Source organism: Narcine bancroftii, chromosome 1 (assembly GCF_036971445.1).
Source record: "Narcine bancroftii isolate sNarBan1 chromosome 1, sNarBan1.hap1, whole genome shotgun sequence".
NCBI lineage: Eukaryota > Metazoa > Chordata > Chondrichthyes > Torpediniformes > Narcinidae > Narcine > Narcine bancroftii.
The window spans coordinates 55,955,172-55,975,301 of NC_091469.1; the positions used below are offsets into that span (position 1 = coordinate 55,955,172).

General features: G+C 37.7%; 1 protein-coding gene across 1 annotated transcript in view; it reads left to right on the forward strand.

The window, feature by feature from the left end:
* LOC138758388 (zinc finger protein GLIS3-like) overlaps positions 1-20,130 on the forward strand; it is a 484,048-nt gene that overhangs the window by 242,364 nt on the left and 221,554 nt on the right. The window lies entirely within an intron of this gene.

The window sequence follows — 20,130 nt, forward strand, 5'->3', positions numbered from 1 at the left end:
CCATTCATCTTGTTTCTAATAATTTTATTTCCAATAAACAAAGATGTTAACTCCACTTTTACTAAATAACAAATTAACAATTTTTTTTAAAGAGAAATATAAGTGGAAGGTAAATTTCTGTGGAAATCTTGCCACATGCTTGTGTAATTTTCCTGAAATAATGTTATTCTTCATACATTTGAGTGTCTTTATTATTATAGTACTTTTTAAAATCAGAATTTAGTATGCAAGCTGGAAATTTATAAGAGTGGTGAGACCAGCAATGCAGGGGAACAAGGAGCAGGGAATCAGGAGTACTGGTTACCCAAGAGTTTAACTATGTACCTTATTATGAAAGCAATTGGAAAAATGTGATTTCTAGTTTACATTCTAACCTGTAGCTTATTGTGTTAACTAAACCCCCTGATTAAAGCACTAGTCTGTAATAATTTTCAAGACCTTAGAGTTTACTGTATTTAGCATTATTGTTTTTGCCCTCTGCACTTTCTGGTTGGACCTCACTATAATAAAGATTTAAAGCAAAGATTATGTGCAAATTTAGATTGTTGGATATTAAGGGGGCCAGGTCTTTCAATGTCATAATTTTGAGAAGTTTTGATGGAAATGATAGTTCTTTGCCATTTTTTCTTTGTTTATTTGAAAATCAATTGCAGATTCTGGACATCAAAAATAAAGCAAAAACAATTTTGCTGATGTCCAGCAGGTCTGGCAGCATTAGTGTTATCCAGCCAGCTGAGTATATTCTGTTCATGGATTATGGATTCATTCTTGCAATTTCTGAGGATAATGATCTCTTTGCATGAAATGATAAGCAATCAGGAATTTGAAAGTAAAATGTAAATGACAGTCATAGAAAATATGAAGTAAGACATTATTATTATTTTCAATGCAAGTGGTTTAAAATAACAAGTGTAACTGCTACTCTACTGTAATCGTGTCATTTAATCTATTGTCCAATTTTTGTTAAAATTGTTATGACAAATCTGATTACAACTGGTTTGGAATACTGAGCCAGATCGTGCAGAACCTGGCTCACTACCATGGATGGGATTGTCATCCTTTGCTCCTCTATGGCAGCATCTACCAGGGCTAGGTGCCAAGGGCCACTCTTGCTAGTCTATTAGATGACAACTTGGCTCGTTTCGGTGCAGAAATTTTGATCCCAGAATACTACTGATCAACTGTAACAGAAGTCTATAATATTCAAAAGATTATACACCAGAAATGATGATGAAAATTATCCTCCTACACTGAGTTTTTAAATCCAACTAAATACCATGATTTTTTTTGAATTTTTTTATTTATAATTTTTCAAACTCAAACGGTGTCAACAATCCATAATAATCTATAATAAAAAAACCACACTACATTATCCAATTACATACAAGTCTACTTCCACCTCTCCGCATTCCCACTTCCTTTTCACAATTAATACATCCAAAAACACAATGAAATAGACAGTCACCCTAAAGAAAAAAAGGCAGAATAAATTAGCCCTCATCCCTTATTTCTGTAACATTTATCAGCATCCCTTTAACTTCCTGACAAGTTAAGGTCATAAGGATCAAAAAGTAAAACAAAACAATTACACTTTAAAAATTCTTATGAAATAGTAAAAGCAAACTCAAAGAGAAAACTGTAATCATAGGATTCATCAGGACCCCACCGCTGGCCACCAGATCTTTGAATTTTTGTGTCTCAACATGATTAAGATGGATTCCCAACCCCTCCTCTTCCCACCCCTTCCCTAAGAAGATGGCAGATGGGAGTGGACAGAACGACGAAGCACAAGGAACCACACTATATCTTTGCCCCTATATAACAGAAACATTTGCCAAATTTCTGAATACCATGATTGAAGTTTCCACTAACAGTGTTCATTTTTTAACAGTCTTCTCAAGAAGATATGCATAAAAAGCATTTAATGGCCACCAATTATGTGTTCCATCTTTAATTCAATGAAATAGAAAAGCTTTACAAACTTCTTAAAAATAATAGATCACTAGTTGAAATTCTGCCATAAAAGCAAGTACATTCGCTTTCTTTATGGCTATAGCTAAAACATTTAATGTTTCTCACCTACACAGACCTGTTCTTTTCACTTTTCCCATGGAACGTGTCTGACCTGGTGAGTATTTCCAGGATTTAATGTTTGTATTTTAGATTTACAGCATCTTCAGAATTTTGGATTTTCACAGATATAATAGTTGCCCAGTGGTTTCATAAGTTGATGGATAGAACATTTTCTTCTGAAAAATCAGCCAGAAACTTAAACACTCAATTTTTAAAAATTGTCATTTTTTTTCTGCCAATACATCTTACTCATACTAAGGCAGAAGTGTTTCTTCTAAACTAAAATATAAACTTATGTTTAAATCATATGTAATAGTATGATAAAAACAATTTATTTGCTCCTTTATCTTTTGAAAAGTCCCCCAATGGACAAATGGTAGAATAAATTAAGTCTGGCCAATACTGACAATCAGGTTGCTTTCATTCATCATCATGAAGTGCATGGTATTGTAAACAGTGCAATTTAACAACACTTATTTCACAATAGTCGATGATTCATGAAATAGGTATCTATATATGCAAGCAGCAGAGGATGAATTTAATTTGGATATCTTTGATGTTCTATGATCTCCCAGTAAAAAACCTCATTGCAAAATATTTTTCAAAAAATATGCAAAAAAAACATAATTGCATCAGCAAGGTAAAAGTTGCACCTCTTGACTTTCAGGGTGAATTGAACAGAATTGAGCACTTGTAGAAGTTAAGTAAATAAGAATCAAGGGGGAAACTTTCCACTTCTTGAAGTTGCAGTCATACAAAGTAAGGTAGCATTCCCAGTTGGATATCAATGAATTCTGCCTCAGGGAATCACCACAGAGTTATTTTGTTAATGTCCTTCCTGCCATCATGTCTGAAGAATGACAAGAAGAACCCTATCCCTGTATTGTTTAAAGATTTCTCCACTCCAAGCAGAACAGGGATAAGGTTATTTTTCACCCCACCCATATTCATCTGCCAGCAGAAAATAGACCTCACTGCAAGTCATGCCTACTCCATCCAACTCTTTCCATGTTCCACATGGATTGCCCTCTCCATGATTTTCTTCTTTACTTATCCTTCCCCACCCATCTCTCCATGACCCCAGGTACTTTCCCAATAACCACAGGAAACATAATACATGCTCTAATAGTTCCTCCCTCACCATCATCCAGTCCTAAACAGATCTTCCATGTGAGGCAAAGATACATGTGTACCTCCTCTAATCTCTTCTATTGCATTCAGTGCTCCCAATATTGGTGAAACCAAACACTGTTTTTCAGAACATCTACACTCTGTCTACAGTGGCTATCCTGTGCTTTTGGTTGCTTGCCATTTCAATTCCTCTTCCCATTCCCACATCAATCTATCTGTCTTGAGCCTTTTGGAATGCCAGTGGGCACCAACATAAATTAGAGGAACCTCACCTCGTATTCCACCTGGGCAGTTTGCAGCCCAATGGTAATTTCAGGTAATGAGTACACTGTCTATTCTTCGGTACTCCTTCCCCTTTCCACACCTTTTGTCATCTTCTCTACCCCCAACCAGCACTCCCCTCCATCCTTCCTCCCCTGTGGCTCCAGCCCCCTCCACTCTCATCTCCCATTTGATTCTTCTGCTCTCTCCTCCCCACCCCTCAGTTCCATCAGTTCTATCTTTATTCCACAATTCTCACTTCCTCTTGTTTCAGATTCTAGCACTGGCCGCTTGTCTTTTGATCAACCACTCCATCCTGTATGACTCCTCCACCTGTCCCCTTCCTTTTTTCTTTCTTCTCTTTCCCTTTGTCTGGCATCTGCCCATCTTACTGCCTCTGACAACATTTCACCTTGTCCTGGTTCATCAATCCCACAAAGAGCCTTTGTCCCATCCCTCCAACCCTCCCACCTGGTCATCTTTGCAATGGTATCTCTTCCACATATCCTCCCACTAATGCGATTTGACCTGGTGAGTTCCTCTGACTGATTTTGTTTTCCAATGTTTGATGATGATTTTCAGTTACATTATCAATTCTGCAAAATAATGAAGCATTTCTTACCCGCACGAGCAAGAACAGAACATCAGGGAAAAGATAAAGATTGCATTCACATTGCACAAGTATGAGAATAGACCACTTCCAAGTGACCTTCGTGGAAATACAATTTCTACTCAATATTAACATCATGAGCTTTACTGTTGATGAATAAATATTGTTTATGTTTATTTGTTACAAAATACCTAGTACAGTGACAATGGTTCTTCTGCAAGCAGACTGACAGGTTAACTGGCATATAAAAATAAATTATATAGGATTACAGAGCTCCATGCAAGGCAGCATGATAGCCCTGTTATGGGCTCATTCAGCATCCTGATGGATGTGGCAAATAAACTGTCTTGAAGTCTGCTGGTGCATTAGGGTTGAATCTCTTCCCCATTAGAAGGAGGGAGAAGAGAGTGGATCTGTGTGTGTGTGATGTTAGCTGCCTTTCCTCGGCAATAGGAGAGGTAGATAGGAAGGGAAATATGCGTTATGAGCTGAATCACGACCTTGTGAAGCTTCTTCACTGATTTCAAGTCTGTTACTAGAGCAGTTAAAAGTGGCAAACAACTCATCTCTTGATTTCACAAAAATTCCCATCATGTACAAGACATGTTTGGGTAATGGGGAGCGTTCCACTTATTTGAATGAATTCAGCTTGATCAACAACTGATGTGTCACACCTCTGTGGATCCAGGTTTAATCCTGACCTTGGCTGTTATCTGGGTGGAATTGCACATTCTTCCTGTGATGATATAGATGTTACTCAGGTGCTCCGCTTTCCTTCCCCATTCTGAAGACATGCTGGTTGGTAGGTGAATTGATTATTTTAAATTGTTCCATTGCCCCAATTGTAGGTTGATGAATGATAAATGTCAGTGGGGAGGGGAGAATGGCGATAGGGGGAATTGATGGAGATGCAAGGGTGGAAGTATATCAATGTAAATAGGTTTTTGATGGTTGACATGGTCACATTGGACTAACGGGCCTGTATCCATGCTGCATGTCTCTGTGTCTCTGATATTCCAGAATCTTTATAGCATCCAAGACCAAGTCTTGTACATCGAATATCCTAAATATTTGGCTCTGATTGCTGCTAAAAATTGTAGCGAATTGGATAGTCTTCTTTAACTTCACCTTCCAAATCCATTCGTAGCATGATGAAACTAGATAGTTATTCCTTAATTTTTACTGTTTACTGTTCATGTCTTGTACACGATGGGAATTTTTGTGGAATCAAGAGATGAGTTGTTTGCCACAGAATACCTAACTTTTAACTGCTCTAGTAACAGACTTGAAATCAGTGAAGAAGCTTCAGAAGGCCATGATTCAGCTCTGTGAGAGTGTACTTTAATCATAAGGATACCTGCTGCTTAGCAAAGTACGCCACCACCACCACTTTCTCAAGAGCAATTTAGTATGAGCATTGAACGTTCCAACGAAATACACATAACATGAGAAAAAAATGTTTTAATCAATAAATAAGAATGTTAGCAATTCACCATAAATGAACAGCATCCTGTTTCAACAAAAGGTACTATTTTTTCTTTTAATCATTTGAAATGTCACTCTCTCAGGCTGTCTACATTTAAGACATCATGGCATGTGGGAGAACTAAACAGAAATCAAAATGATCAGTCATAACACGGAATTGTAAATAGCCTCCAACATTGAACAGAATGTACACAATAGAGTTTGACTATGGTTCTATCTTTGAAACTCATTAAAACTGCTACATACGGAAAGTGAATTACATTTTAAGACATTTACAAACAACATCAGCAGGATTCAATCCAGCAGTTATTTCATCTTCAAAAGATGCCAGTTGAATAAGACAAGATTCAAGATTCATAACAGTGTCCTATTACATCATTTTCTTTTTGCTTGCTACAAGATAAACAGATTCACCACCAGCAGAAATTGCCTAAGCGCCTCATACTTTCTTGCAGGCAGACTTATAGTCAGACTTACAGTCAGAGAAAGAGAAGCAAAAGAGAGTCCCCTCAGAGTCAATGTAGGTCGATAGATTCGCCTCCAGCACTTCCGCAGCCACCCAGCGTCCAGTCCAAAAACCAAAATTTGCATTTGGCACCATTTGCCTCTGACTTTCAAAGGCATTTTGTGACAACCTCCTCAGGTTCCCCCAGAAGGAACGTATTCTCAGAAGCCAGTCTGTTTTTTTATTTGTGGGAAGTGCTGCAGGGTGGGCTAAGGTAGAGGGGCGAGAGGAAGAAGCTCTGCACACAAACCTGCTGGTTCTACAGAAAGCACACTGGCAGAAGATTAAGCCACTTCCTCTAGTGCTGTGGATGTCAAAATCCTTGAATATTTCTTGAACATTCAGAAACAGTCAAAACAATCAAAACAAAACTCCTTTGTGACTTTTAATACCTGTTCTATATTATTCCTTAAAACCTGCATCTATAACAGAAGGTGGAAAAAAAGTGTTTATCCACAATGGGACTTGCCAGGGAAAAACTAGTACAAACAAAAAAAAATCCTAAATTGATTCCATATTCTTAGTCTATTCTTCATTATCTAATCGTGAATCGGTTTAGAAAAAGATAATGGTAAAGCAGAACCTAAAAGTCCCAACAATGATGTTTTCCCAGAAGAATTCAATTCCATTACTATCCAAGGAGGGTGACTAATTAGTTTATCAACTTTAATAGCCAAAGTATATTAATTGCCCAATAATAAAATCAAAAGTTTGGCAGTGAAAGTCCTCCATCGCTTACTGTTTTCTCAATATAGGTTTTATTTATTTATGGTTGTTTTCCCTGCCATATATAAAAAGAAATAATCAAATCTAATGAATCAAAAAATGATTTGAGAATAAAAAATTGGTAAAACTTGAAAAAGACATTAAAATTTTGATAAAATATTCATTTTAATCGAACTAATGCATCCAATCATTTTAATCGAAAGTGGAGATCATCTAGAAAGTTACACTTTAATCTGATTAAATAATGCTACAAAAGTTTCTTTCATAAGATTTTTATGACTCTCTGTAATTATAATTCCTAAATATTGAAATTGGTCCTTAACTATCTTGAATGGAAAGTTAGAAATAGTTCCCTTTAAAGGTAAGAGTTCACATTTATATAAATTTAACTTATAACCTGAAAATTGTCCAAATTGAACAAGCATATTTAATATATTAGGTATGGAAATCTCCAGTTATTCTCTTAAATTCTCTACACTCTCATAGAGCAGACGCTAGAGGTTCTAACACGATGTCAAAAAGTAAGGGACTTAATAGGCATCCTTGACATGTTCCTCTAAATAGCCTAAACATTTTTGATTGTTGTAAATTAGTATGTAACTCTTTTCTGCTCATAATCTTAAATCTACTCTTGTTTGAAACTGATGACTTGAGTCTTTTGACTTGCATTTGAAATTATTTTGAAATAAATTTTAATTATGTTCCTCTTGTTTCAACCATAGAGGCTGCTTTGGTGCAAAGGAAGATTATTTAAACAGAAGAATAATTTAAATGCAGTTACTACTGTTTTGAAAGATATCATAAACTGGTAGCTTGTTAGTGCAAGGTGACCCAGCAGGCAATATCTATATACACTAGAGTGTTTAGCTGTCTTATTAAGGTTGCCATGACAAAGATCCTTGTATCTGACTGGAACAAATGAATATGACTTCACAAACAGAGTCTGTGCCAAGAAGTTTCCTAAATGTTTTGTACTTTGCATTCAACATCCTCATTTAAAAACATTTAAAAAAAAACAGATGCTAATAAATCTGTTGCATTTGATTATTTATGCAGCTGCTTCTAAATTGGTGATATAAAGTTGCCACATGCTGTTTAATGCAAAGCAAATCATGGAAGGAAGAATATGGCAAACTAATGTTCTCATTCATTCACCATAGTAGGAGGTAATTACTATTGTTTCAGTACCAAAGCCAACAAAAGAATTTGCAATATAAAATAAATATGCAATACAAAATGTGTTCTGGCATTCAACACCAATGCACTGATTTCACAGTGACCAATCTGTAAAGGATTTGGCAGCAGGAGACATTTTGTTACAGATGGAAAAAGTTTAGCTTGTGCATATTTACTCCAAGAATCTGTTGTTATTTAAACTGTAATAGATGAACAGATAGAACAACAATAAATATTAGGAATCCTCTGCCAACTTTTGGACATATTTATTGGAGCATAGACTAATTGTGTTTTTCATCTGCTGGGAAAATGATGTTCAAATTATTGCTGTTATGAGTAAAATGATAAAAACGACTGAACAATTTGTTTTCTTCATTTATTTAAACTACAAAAGCATCTCATTTAGGAATATAGGAAAGTTTAAAGAAAAAAGAAAGAACCAGATTCATTTTTTTGGTTTGTTTTGCAATACAGGAACCAACATAATATCATTATGATGGAATTATGACCATACATAACTTTCATTCATTAGATAATGTAGATCAGAGGTGCCATAAGGAATTATGGGTTTATACTTATCTTTCCCTTCCCAACCAATTTACACTTACTGTGTCATGTTTTAACTTACTCATAAATTACATTCTAAAATTTATTGAAGGAAATTTATCAATTTGCAATGAATAAATCAATACTAAGTGTTTCTATTGCATTTTTTGAGAATCTATTCCAAAGATTATACCATTACTCTCTAAAATATTTACACAATTTTTGATAGGGAATGGTACAGAAGATGTGGAAAAAAAAAGTCCATAGAAGTGAATATGATAGATGGCACAGATCTTGCCAAACATAACGGCAAAATCTGTTTATCATTCTCTGTATCTGTTTCTTGCCCAGCAGCCATTGATGTCAAGAGGTAGCCAGGGTTACGGAGCGGAAACCAGTCATCTCGGCTGGGATGCTTGGGAGTGGTTCCCAGCAATTAGAAATTGGTGGAGGTCGTGCTTGATTGTGGAAGGGAGCAGGTCATGGCTAGAGTTTGATAATCTTTGGAGCTGAAGGGAAAGGGTGTGATCTCCAGAAGGGTAAATGTTGGGAAGATATGAAAGCTTTCTTTAGGGCTCAGAGGGAAACATTGCAGTTCCAAATGACAATAAAGAACTGTCATGTCTTTATTGAGATGAAGATATTCAATTAAAATACAGGTGAAATTAAAGCTCTGCAGGTAGATAACCCTTCTTCCATTTCTCCCTAGGTAACAGTATTGTTTAAGTTAAGTTCCTATTTACATCATGAGATTCTAGGTAAGCTCACCTAGAAAATGAACGAGTTCAAATGAAGACCGCAGGAACTTAACAAAGTATTGCGTAAGTTGATAGGAATTGTGCAGACAGGACAAGAATCCAAAGCAGGACTAAAGCACTATTTAAAAAGAGTAAGTGGATTTGGTGGGGGGGGGCTATTACATCATTTTTTTTTAATTTAAAAAAAAACTTTACAGATCCACTTGCATTTGAACAGGTTCTACAGATTTTTTCGTCCGTTTCTTCGATCATTGTGGGATTGTATTCAAGAGCTGTGGGGTAATGTTCCAGATCTATAAAAGTCTGGTTAGACTTGGTCCACTTTTGCAGTATTGTAAATACACAATGCTGAAGGAACTCAGCAGGGCAAACTCTATATAGCCAAGATAAACATACATAACCAACATTTTGGGCTTGAGTCCTTAATCAAGGTTTCCTACTTTGATAAAGAGTTCAAGCCTGAAATATTGGTTATGATTCTTTATCTTTGCTATATAAAGCAAACTGTTTGACCTGCTGAGTTTCTCCAGCATTGTGTTTTTACTTCAATCACGGTGTCTGTAGACTTTCATGTTTTACTCCTTTGGACTGTTGTGTTCAGTTCAGGTTGTCTCATTACTGGAAGGATGTAGAAGCTTCAAAGAGAGTGAAAAGGAGATTTGCCATGATGTTTTCTGGATCAGAGAATGTTTTATGAAACATTGACCAAGTTAGGACTTTTCTTTTTGGAGTGATGAAGGATAAGAGATGACTTAATAGAGGTAAATAAGATTATGAGGGGCTTAAATAGTGTGAATAGCCAGAACCTTTTTTCCCAGGGTGACAATGGCAAAGACTAAAGGATATCTGTTGGATAAGTGGAGGAAAGTTTGGAGGAGATGTCAGAGGTAAAGGTTTTACACAGAGTGGTGGGTTCCTTGAATGCATTGCTGAGGTGGCGGTGGAAGCTGATATGATCGTGGCATTTCAAAGAGATAGGTAAAAGAAAAATAGAGGGTTTGGGTTGTGGTAGGGAAGGATTAGCTTGTTGTGGAGTAGGTTTACATAGGTCAGCACAATCAAATGGGCTGAAGGGCTTGTATTGTGCTCCTCGCTAGGGCCTCATTTCTGTGAGGGGTGCTTGACATTGTGGCGACTCTCTGTCTTCCTTACAGTGGAGAAAATTAAAGAATTTCACGTGTGCTACATTCTAAATGTAGTATTACGTGACAATAATGAAACCTTTACCTTTATGTTCTAAATCAAATATGGTCAAGAAGCAAACAACAATGACAAGTAAGTATACTTACTTTAGCAAGGGAGGTGTGTATGGATGGATGTTTCCTCCTCTTGTCATCAGTTTGATTCAGTCATTATGACCAAAATTCCAGATAAAGAAAGCTTTACATTATTGACAGATTTGTGATACTTTTTGAGAATATACATTGACCTCCTTTCAGTCACCTTTTCCCATTAGTAGTGAAAACGTTGGCAGCAATAGCTTTGCTGCCCTCCCCAGCCTAAGGAGATTCAGGATTGCTTTCCTCCTATTGTTATTTGAACCTGTGCTGCTTCAGAGAACATTGGTGTCTTTTATGTTTATCTTCATCAGCTTAGACTATTTACATTATTGTCGTTCTCACTGCAGCCAAGATACACTTGTCCCCTTAATCGCACTGGCACACTTTAAGTGGCACCAATTTCTACCTTGGCAAACAGGCATATAGCCAACAAGTAGCATGGTTTGCACTGGCTATATGCCTGACATGTGATAATGACTGGCAGTACTAATTTCACTTGACCCATGTAATGACCATGGGTGCAACTTATGCCATGATCTTTTCAATCTTATGTTACCAATATGCTCAGTAGACACATCTGGGATGACATATCCTTAACTTTTACAGATTTTTTTTATTCCCAACCTGCAATCTGATGGATATAAAAGGTTTCTTTAGGTGAACTCATTCAATATACATTTATATTTTCATTTTCTTCCCTTGTCTATTCGTGCAAACTGCAATTTCTGAGTAAGTTGCTGAAAAGTATCCATACCCAACCACCTATTTAACCGAACATTATTTTGATCTTTTTCATCACCCACCAAATGCCTTGTTTCTGGAGGCATATTTAGATTTGTTGGATGGAACTGAAAAATCTCACATTCAGCTCCAGATTTTTTCAAAATAACTAATTCCAGCTAATAAATCTTCCTGTTGAGTCAATAGTGCATTAGGCATAACCGGTTAATGTTAAAAAAAAAGTATGATTTTTATGAGAAGAGTTGAATTCATATATCCAAGATGTATGATATTCAAGTAAAATAAGAAAATATTATTGACACACCAGTGTGTCTGATAAATTCCCACACACCTAAATCAAATGAAATCCATTTGATTTGCTGTTGATATAGCTTGGTCCAGAGTGAACCAATGCAGTAACTTTGCACAATGGAATCTAGAATTTTGAATGAATGTTGTACCATTCCATCTGCAACAAAATAGTACGGTCATAAAATTAATTGTAGCCTACCAGGTTTATGTAGTACAATCATTGTTGAGAAAACAGCAAAGAAAAGGTAGTGAAAATTAATTAAATTGAAGGTTCCTTGACTAGTAAGCAGTACTTCTCATATTTCAAAATCTTTTTTTTTTAAATTTAATTCTGCAAGTAAGATGATATCTGCAGTAACAACTTTATTGGTCTCATTGCCCATCCTTTGCTGAACAAATTATATGACTTAATACACATGTATTTCCATTACAGAATGTCACATTTAGCTTCTGACATATTTTCACCTTAATTATATTACATTTCTCTTTCTAATGCCATTAATTCATTCAGATTGCTTTACTCCATGGCATTCCACATTCTTCTTTCTTTGCTAAATTTATAATAACCAGCTTACTGTAACTTGAGAGCTAATTCCAATATTTTTTTTTCCTCTCAATTTGATGCTGCTCTGGTCACCACAACTGATAGCAAGAAGATTCCAGCAAAAAAAAGTGCTGTGGCAGCACAGATTGTAAACTACTTCCTCACTTGTGGAAGGATGTACTGCCAGCAAAACAAAAAGTCCTACATGACGACTATGTCATGATGTGATAGAGTCAAATATTATGTGCTTCTATACATGAAGAAGAGTGAGATCTAGCAATATGCACGTGTATAGTTCCTATCTGTCAGATCAGCCACAACATTGGCAAACCCCTGAAAATTTGTTATCAAAGCAAGCTGTTAAGAAGTATAAAATAAATTGAATACAAACCCATTCCTTTCCCAATCTTCAAGTAATCTACTGAAGGTTTGCATGCACAAAGAGGGTTGTAACTTCAGCTGAATATTTGACAGGGGATGTGACAGTTGAGTTTATTCTGCTCCCTCACCACAAGAAATCTGAAAATGCCAATAAATAAACTTTTGCTCAGCATACTCTCTGCAGGAATCCAGCTAAAATTGGTTATTGAATCAGAAGCATTGGAGATGATTCTTTCAGTGTCCCGCAGCACAGTCTCCTTCACAAAACATTATAACACAAATGGACCTGGATTAATGATTTTACAAGGTACTGATTTATTTTGCTCAATTTCATTATCTTGTTGATTGGTAAATGAAACCTATGGTGTTCCAGCATTCAAAAGTATAAAGGAACAAATGAGTGTCCTACTTAAATTTCATTTTTTTTTTTTTTTAATTTTTTATTTTTCACACCATAAATCACAATAGCCATGATATACACTTTTTCTTTTCCACACATTTACAGTGACTTTTTCTCCCTCCCCCCTCCCTCCTCCCAAGCCACCCCCTTAAATTTCATTATTAATATAATTTTTAACCTTACATTTTTTACCTCCTTCAGAGGGGAGTAAAAACACAAAATGCTGGAGAAGCTCAGCAGGTCAAACAGGGTCCTTTATATAGCAAAGGCAAAGATAGAGAACTGACATTTCGGGCTCAAGCCCCTTCATCAGTGGGTTGCTGTCTCTTTGCCTCTGTTGCCATTAACAACCCTGTTTGACCTGCTGAGCTTCTCCAGCATTTTGTGTTTTAACTTCAATCACGGCGTCTACAGAATTTTGTAATTTATCTCCTTCAGAGAGGAAGTACTTCAACTTGTCTCAGAAATAGAGCTAACTTTTTGGGAGCCAGGCATGTGTACAGGAAATTGTTGGCAGAGGATATGAGTGGCACAGTTAGTACAACGGTCAACACTATGCTATTCTTCTTCTTTGGCTTGGCTTCGCGGACGAAGATTTATGGAGGGGGTAAATGTCCACGTCAGCTGCAGGCTCGTTTGTGGCTGACAAGTCCGATGCGGGACAGGCAGACATGGTTGCAGCGGTTGCAGGGGAAAATTGGTGGGTTGGGGTTGGGTGTAGGGTTTTTCCTCCTTTGTCTTTTGTCAGTGAGGCGGGCTCTGCGGTCTTCTTCCAAGGAGGTTGCTGCCTGCCGAACTGTGAGGCGCCAAGATGCACGGTTTGAGGCAATATCAGCCCACTGGCGGTGGTCAATGTGGCAGGCACCAAGAGATTTCTTTAGGCAGTCCTTGTGTCTCTTCTTTGGTGCACCTCTGTCACGGTGGCCAGTGGAGAGCTATTACAGCATCAACAACCCACTGTCTGTAAGGAGTTTGTATGTTCTTCCCACGTTTTCTGTGTGTACACCGATTTCTTCCTTCCCTCCAAAAAATGGATGAAGTTGGTAGGCTAATTGGATGTAATTTGGTGGCGTGGGTTTCACGAGCTAGAAGGGCTTTTTACTATGCTGTTTTGCTAATTTAAAAATTGGAAGAAAAAAGTCACTATGTCATCCTTTTGCAGAGCAGAATAGAGCATTAATGCAAATGAAAGTATTGTGTGTGATCCACAAGGAAATATTCCAGTGTATGCCACTTAAATACAACAGTCCATATCTATGGATAACTGTGCCAATTATACTTTTCCCCCTTGTTACAATTGCCATGCTCACAGACACTAATAGTCCCAGCAGCAGGTCATTCACTTATAGCTTTCTACCAATTATTGTTCTGTTTCTATTTGCTGATCAGTGAAGTCCAAACACTCCTCATTACAATCCCCTAGACCAGTGGTTCTCAACTTTTTTTTCCACTCACATATCACATTAAGTAATCCCTTACTAATCGCAGAGCACCTATGGCACTATAGGTGTTCTGTGGTTAGTCTCTTCTCTTTGGCTTGGCTTCGCGGACGAAGATTTATGGAGGGGGTAAAAAGTTAGTAGGGTATTACTTAAGGCGGCATGGGAGTGGAAAAAATAGACTGAGAACCACTGCCCGAAACCCATTTCTGATTCTGGACTTAATTGCCTTCTTTCTCAATCTCCACAATTATAGAAGGAGTATTAAAAAGATCTTTCTACGTGCAAGGTTAATTAAGTGGCGTACAAACAACACAATATTGAAATTCCTATTGATCACCCCTTTTGTAAAACATTTATGTCGCAGTAGCAATGGTGGTAGCATAATGATTAGATTACTGTACTAGAATCTGCAGGCCTGAGCTATTGATTCAGGGACATGAAATTGAATCCCAACATTGCAGCTGTGGAATCAAAAATCAAGTTATTAATTAAATCTCAGTGAAAACTAAAACCTGAAACTTAAGTGGTCTGTCCCTTCTCAACTTCAACAAGTGCATTATTGAAAGCTTCCTAGATGGATATATCACAGCGTAGTTCAGATGCCCAAGATTGAAAGAAGATGCAGAAGGTGATGAATGAACCTCAGAACATCACCCAAATCTCCCTCCCCTCCATTAACTCTATTTACACTCTCGCTGCCTCAGGCAGGTAACATGCTGAAGGACTCATTCCACCCCAACCACACTCTCTTGTCCCTCCTCCTATTGGGTTCAAGTCTGTAAAATCGCCCGCCAGCACATGCAGTTTCTTCCCTGCAGTCATCGGGTTCCTGATTGAACATCACAATAGTTTTGTCATGCTGTTTTGTGTTCATTGATCTTTTCATTTTACACGACACACTGTAATTTACTCTTGCTCTTCTACTTTATGCATATACTCTCTCTCCACAGGCTCAAGTACCCACCTGCTTCAAGAAGGGCACTGTCACCCTGGTTCCAAAGGAGAATGCAGTGATGAGCCTAAATGGCATCAGGCCAATGCCTTTGAAATCCACCATGATAAAGTGCTTTGAGGGATTGGCCATGGCTCACATTAACTCCATCCCACCAGCCACCCTTGACCCACTCAGGTTACATACTGCCCCAATAGGTCTACAGCAAATTCCATCCATGGCCTTACATTCAGCCCTTGATCACATGGACAACAAGAACACCAACATTATCACTATGACACCACTTTGAATGCAGTAGGTGCCTAGCATCCCATAACTACTTGTCCGTGATCTCTGCACCTTTCTCTGCAATTTGAACCATGACTCTCTAATCTATCCAGGATAAGGATTGGTGATAGCACCTCTTCTTCTGTCATTCTCCTCCCTGGTGCACCTACAAGGCTGTGTATTCAGTCCTCTACTATACTCCCTATATGCCCATGACTGCATAGCCAAGCACAGCATAAGCTCCTTTCATAAATTGACAGATGACACCAACATCATTTTAGGCAAAATATCCAATGACAGTGAAGCAGACTATAGTTGGGTACCAGGATTACAACTTCTTCCTCAGTGTCAGCAAGACCAAAAAGCTGGTTATAGACTTCCAGAGGAGGGGTCCAGCTTATTCACCAATCCACAGCATGGTGCTGAGGTGGAGATAGTAGACAACTTTAAGTTCTTGGGAGTAAACATCTCCAGTGATTTGTACTGGTCTACCTACATCAATGCAATGGCTCAGAAAGTGCACAAAATGCCCTATTTCCTCAGTACCCTGAGGAAATTAAGCATGTCACCAACATCACATAATGGCTTCTACAGGTGCAGCTGCATTATTGTGTGGTAAGGGAGCTGCTCCCTCCAATGTAACAAGAAACTGCAGATGGTTTTGAATGCAGCCATTACAACTCGATCCATGACTCATGATACAGTAGCCAATATTAAAAAACTCATTTCACCCCGGCCGCACTCTCTTCACCCTCTCCCATCAGATTCGAGGACAGTTTCTTTCCTGCCATATTAGACTCATGAATAAACTCCAAAATAGTAAGATTATGCTGTCTTTTCCCTGTAACCACCATAACTTGGCACTTTGTACTGTTCCTTTCTTGTACTGTGTATGAGATTTCTACTGCACTGCTCACAAAAGAACTGTGATCACTTTTCCTTAGTACACGTGACAATAAGAACTAGTATTGACTTACTTCTCACTCATACTCTTCCGGGTGTAGTGTAAACTTAAGTAATGTGACCAATAAGCTGTCAGATCAGAAAAGTCTGGCAGGTTCACTGATGTCCTTCAGAGAAGAAAATATGTCTTTTGGAAAGTAGATCACCTCCAATAAAAGCAAAATAAACAACAAACTATGCAGTGCAAAGACCTCATTTCAGGGGTGTGAAACAGATTCAAGTTAGGGTTACCAAGTACAGGTCAGGTCTCGATGTTGCTTGATTGAATTGCTCTTGTTGACTTGCTATGAAGTAGTTCTGGAATGTTTTAATTGTTATGGCACATAGCCAGTGGTTGCAGTTACTTCTTTTGTTGCAATAAATCTTTAAAGATGAGAGATATCTTAAAACTGAGAGATAAATGTCATGTACAAATTCTCCAAAGTTTAGCTTTTCATTATTCGACTAATGTGGAAATTCATTGCTATTTTTTCTATTTCTAAAGAGGTGCAAACAATAAGCAAGTTTCTAATTTTTTTAATTGGGCCCATTCATAAGACCATAGGACATAGAAGCAGAATTAGGTCATTTGGTCCAACAAGTCCACCCACCATTCAATCATGGCTGTTTTAGTCCGCAAGTCATAGGAGCAGAAATAGGCTATTCAGCCCATTAAGTCTGCCCCTCCATTTAATCATGAGCTGATTCATTTTCCAACTCAGCCCCACTGTCCAGCCTCCTCCCCATGACATTTGATGCCCTGGCCAATCAAGAACCTATTAATCTCCGTCTTAAATACACCCAATGGCCTGCATCCACAACCATCTGAGGCAACAAATTCTACAGATTTACCACTTCTGGATGAAGAAATTCCTCTGCATCTCTATTCTAAGCATACATTTAGAAAGGATTTACTGTCCTTTTCAACATTGTTTTCTGGCCTTTTCCCTGAAATCGTTGATTCCCTTCCTATTCAAGAACCTATCTTCCTCCATTTTAAATATATCCAATGACTTGGCCTTCACTGCCCTCTGTGGCAATGAATTCCATAGATTCACTACCCTCTGGGTAAAATAATTCCTCCTCATCTCTGATCTAAAGGGCTATTTTTCTATTCTGTGGCAGTGCACTGTGGTCCCAAATAGCCCCACCACTTGAAATGTCCAGTCCATGTCCATTCTATGTAGGTCTTCCAGTATTCGATAGGTATTAATGAGATCCTCCTAATTTTTATAAACTCATTCAATAGTAGTTTAACTCCTTTTTGATGTCACCTGCCTTCATTTTGCATTTCTTTATAAAATATACTTTGGTTATTCTTTATCCTCCCTTTGCGTAGGATGGACTGTTCTCTGGCCGAATAAACATTGCATCCACTGAGACAAGAACAAATAAATTCATTCACTAAAGTGTTAGAAAGCTCAGATGTTCATCATGACAGGGATTTAAATATTAGCCCTCAAGTTGGGAGTCCAGTGCCCTACTGCCACAGCTACTGGACTCAGTGACCTTTTTATACGACTTGAAATGTTTTAAGCAAAAGCTATTGAATTTTCCAAATAACAGCACATGTTAAATACTGCAATTGATGGTCATTGTGCAGCTGTTAAACCAAAAGTATTGGACAAGAAGGACAACATCTGCTTCTCCTAAATTCATGTGCTTCCTCAGTATGGGTGGCCTTATAAAGTCACATCTTTCCTTTATTAAACATGCACTACCTCATTTCATATGGCTTTATTATTTTATTTTCTTCAACACATATTGTTTTATAATACTTTTTAACCACATTGTATCTATTTCACTGCCTTTTTTTTAACCTTTAGATGAGTTTAGATTTTCTGAGTATCTAAATCTGCTTTCAATGTTAGTTGATGTACACATTTGAAAAATATATCTTGACATATTTAAATGTGAAGCTAGGAAAAGATTTAGAAATGAAATGCCAAAAAAACTAGGTTGGACAGTGGTTGCATCTGATACTAATGGTGAACAGAGGGAGAAGACATGCAATAAAGGCCAAATGGAAAAGGTGTAGGAAATGTGAATGGACATTGCAGAAATGTGCAATGAGAGCATGAAGATATTTGAAGAAATAGGCCAAAAATTCTTTTCACATCTGGCTTAACAGATGTGTTAATAAGTTACTGTTAAGCCATATGCTTAAAATAGAATTTGACATGAAGCAGTGCATGTGTGACAGAATATAGATATGTTTTTGGGAAATAAATTGGGGCAGGGTTTTTAGTGTAGGTCACATACAAACTCTTTAAAACAGATCTTACTTAAAATACTGGAGCTCTGCTCATGCTAGTCATGTTGGGGCCAACAGTCTTTGCAAAATCTTTGGAGAGTGCCCAAGAGACTTCACCAGTGGATTGTTGTTTACAAAAAGACAACAGATGAAAGAGCTTGTGGGAGCCGCATTCTGTCTGGAGTGGAACTTTCTGTTCTAGGAGGGTCACGTGGTTTTTCAAGCAGAGAGAGTAAAACAGGATTTCTCTCTGTGAGTGAGAGAGAGAGAGAGAGAGAGAGAGAGATCAGTTCTATGCTTTTACAGTCATCAGCAACAACTGGAATTGGAACAGGACAAGCTGGGAAGCTTGTGGAAAACCCTATTTGGAAGATGGGTGGTGAGTGCTTAGTTCAGCCCTTGTGGTTCATGCAAGTTGAGAGGACTGGCTGTATAATGTTTCACTTGGAATAAGAGAAACTAAAAGGCACTCTGTGGTGACCTGAAAGACAGAGGTTGTCATCTGAGGGGCAAGTTTCTTCGGCAAGACACTGAAGTGGCTGATTTTAAAAAGGAATCAGTTGTGGGTGTCAGCAACTGACAAGAACCTTCCTGAGCAGTAACCATTTACCTTTCAAGCACCAAAGCCTGGTCAACTTTATAAATGTCAAATTCTGTGTACAGTATAAGAATTGTCTGCAACCAATGAACTTGGAAGAATGAGAAGTGAGATTGGACTGTAAATCAAATAACTTTTTTGAACTTACACACACATTCCATACACGTGCACTTAGAATTAGAAAGGGGTTCAGTTAGGTTAGTTGAGTCAATAGTGATAAGTTAAAGTCTGATTCTGTTTTCATGTTTAAAGATAATTAAAAGCAACTTTTGATTAAGTCTTGGTGAATATCAATTGCTGATGGGTTTATGGGTGCTCTGGGCTCATAACACATGTGACATACATTTGTTCCAATATTACCCCAAATCTTATGAATTTTGAAATTATTAATTGCGACAAAGGTGTATGTAAATAGGGAACAATCAGTGGAATAGTATTTCCCCACCTCACCTCTATGTTCATAATATGATGAGGTCATGAACATATGTGATAACTCAGAGAAGCACAAAATTCTGCAGATACTGTAACTGTAGTAAAAACCCAGAAATGCTGTAGGAACTTAGCAGATCTTGCAGTGTCTATACGAGGTATCGGGCCTGAGCCATTCTTCAAATATGAGTAAAAAGCAGGCAGGTGCCTGAATTAAAAGGCTGGGGAGAAGGGAAGAAAGGATAAGGGGAAATCAGAGGTAGAGATCAACAGACAAAAGGTGAGAATTGGACATGAATAGGAGGACAGGAGAGGAAAGGTGAGAATTGATAGAGGAG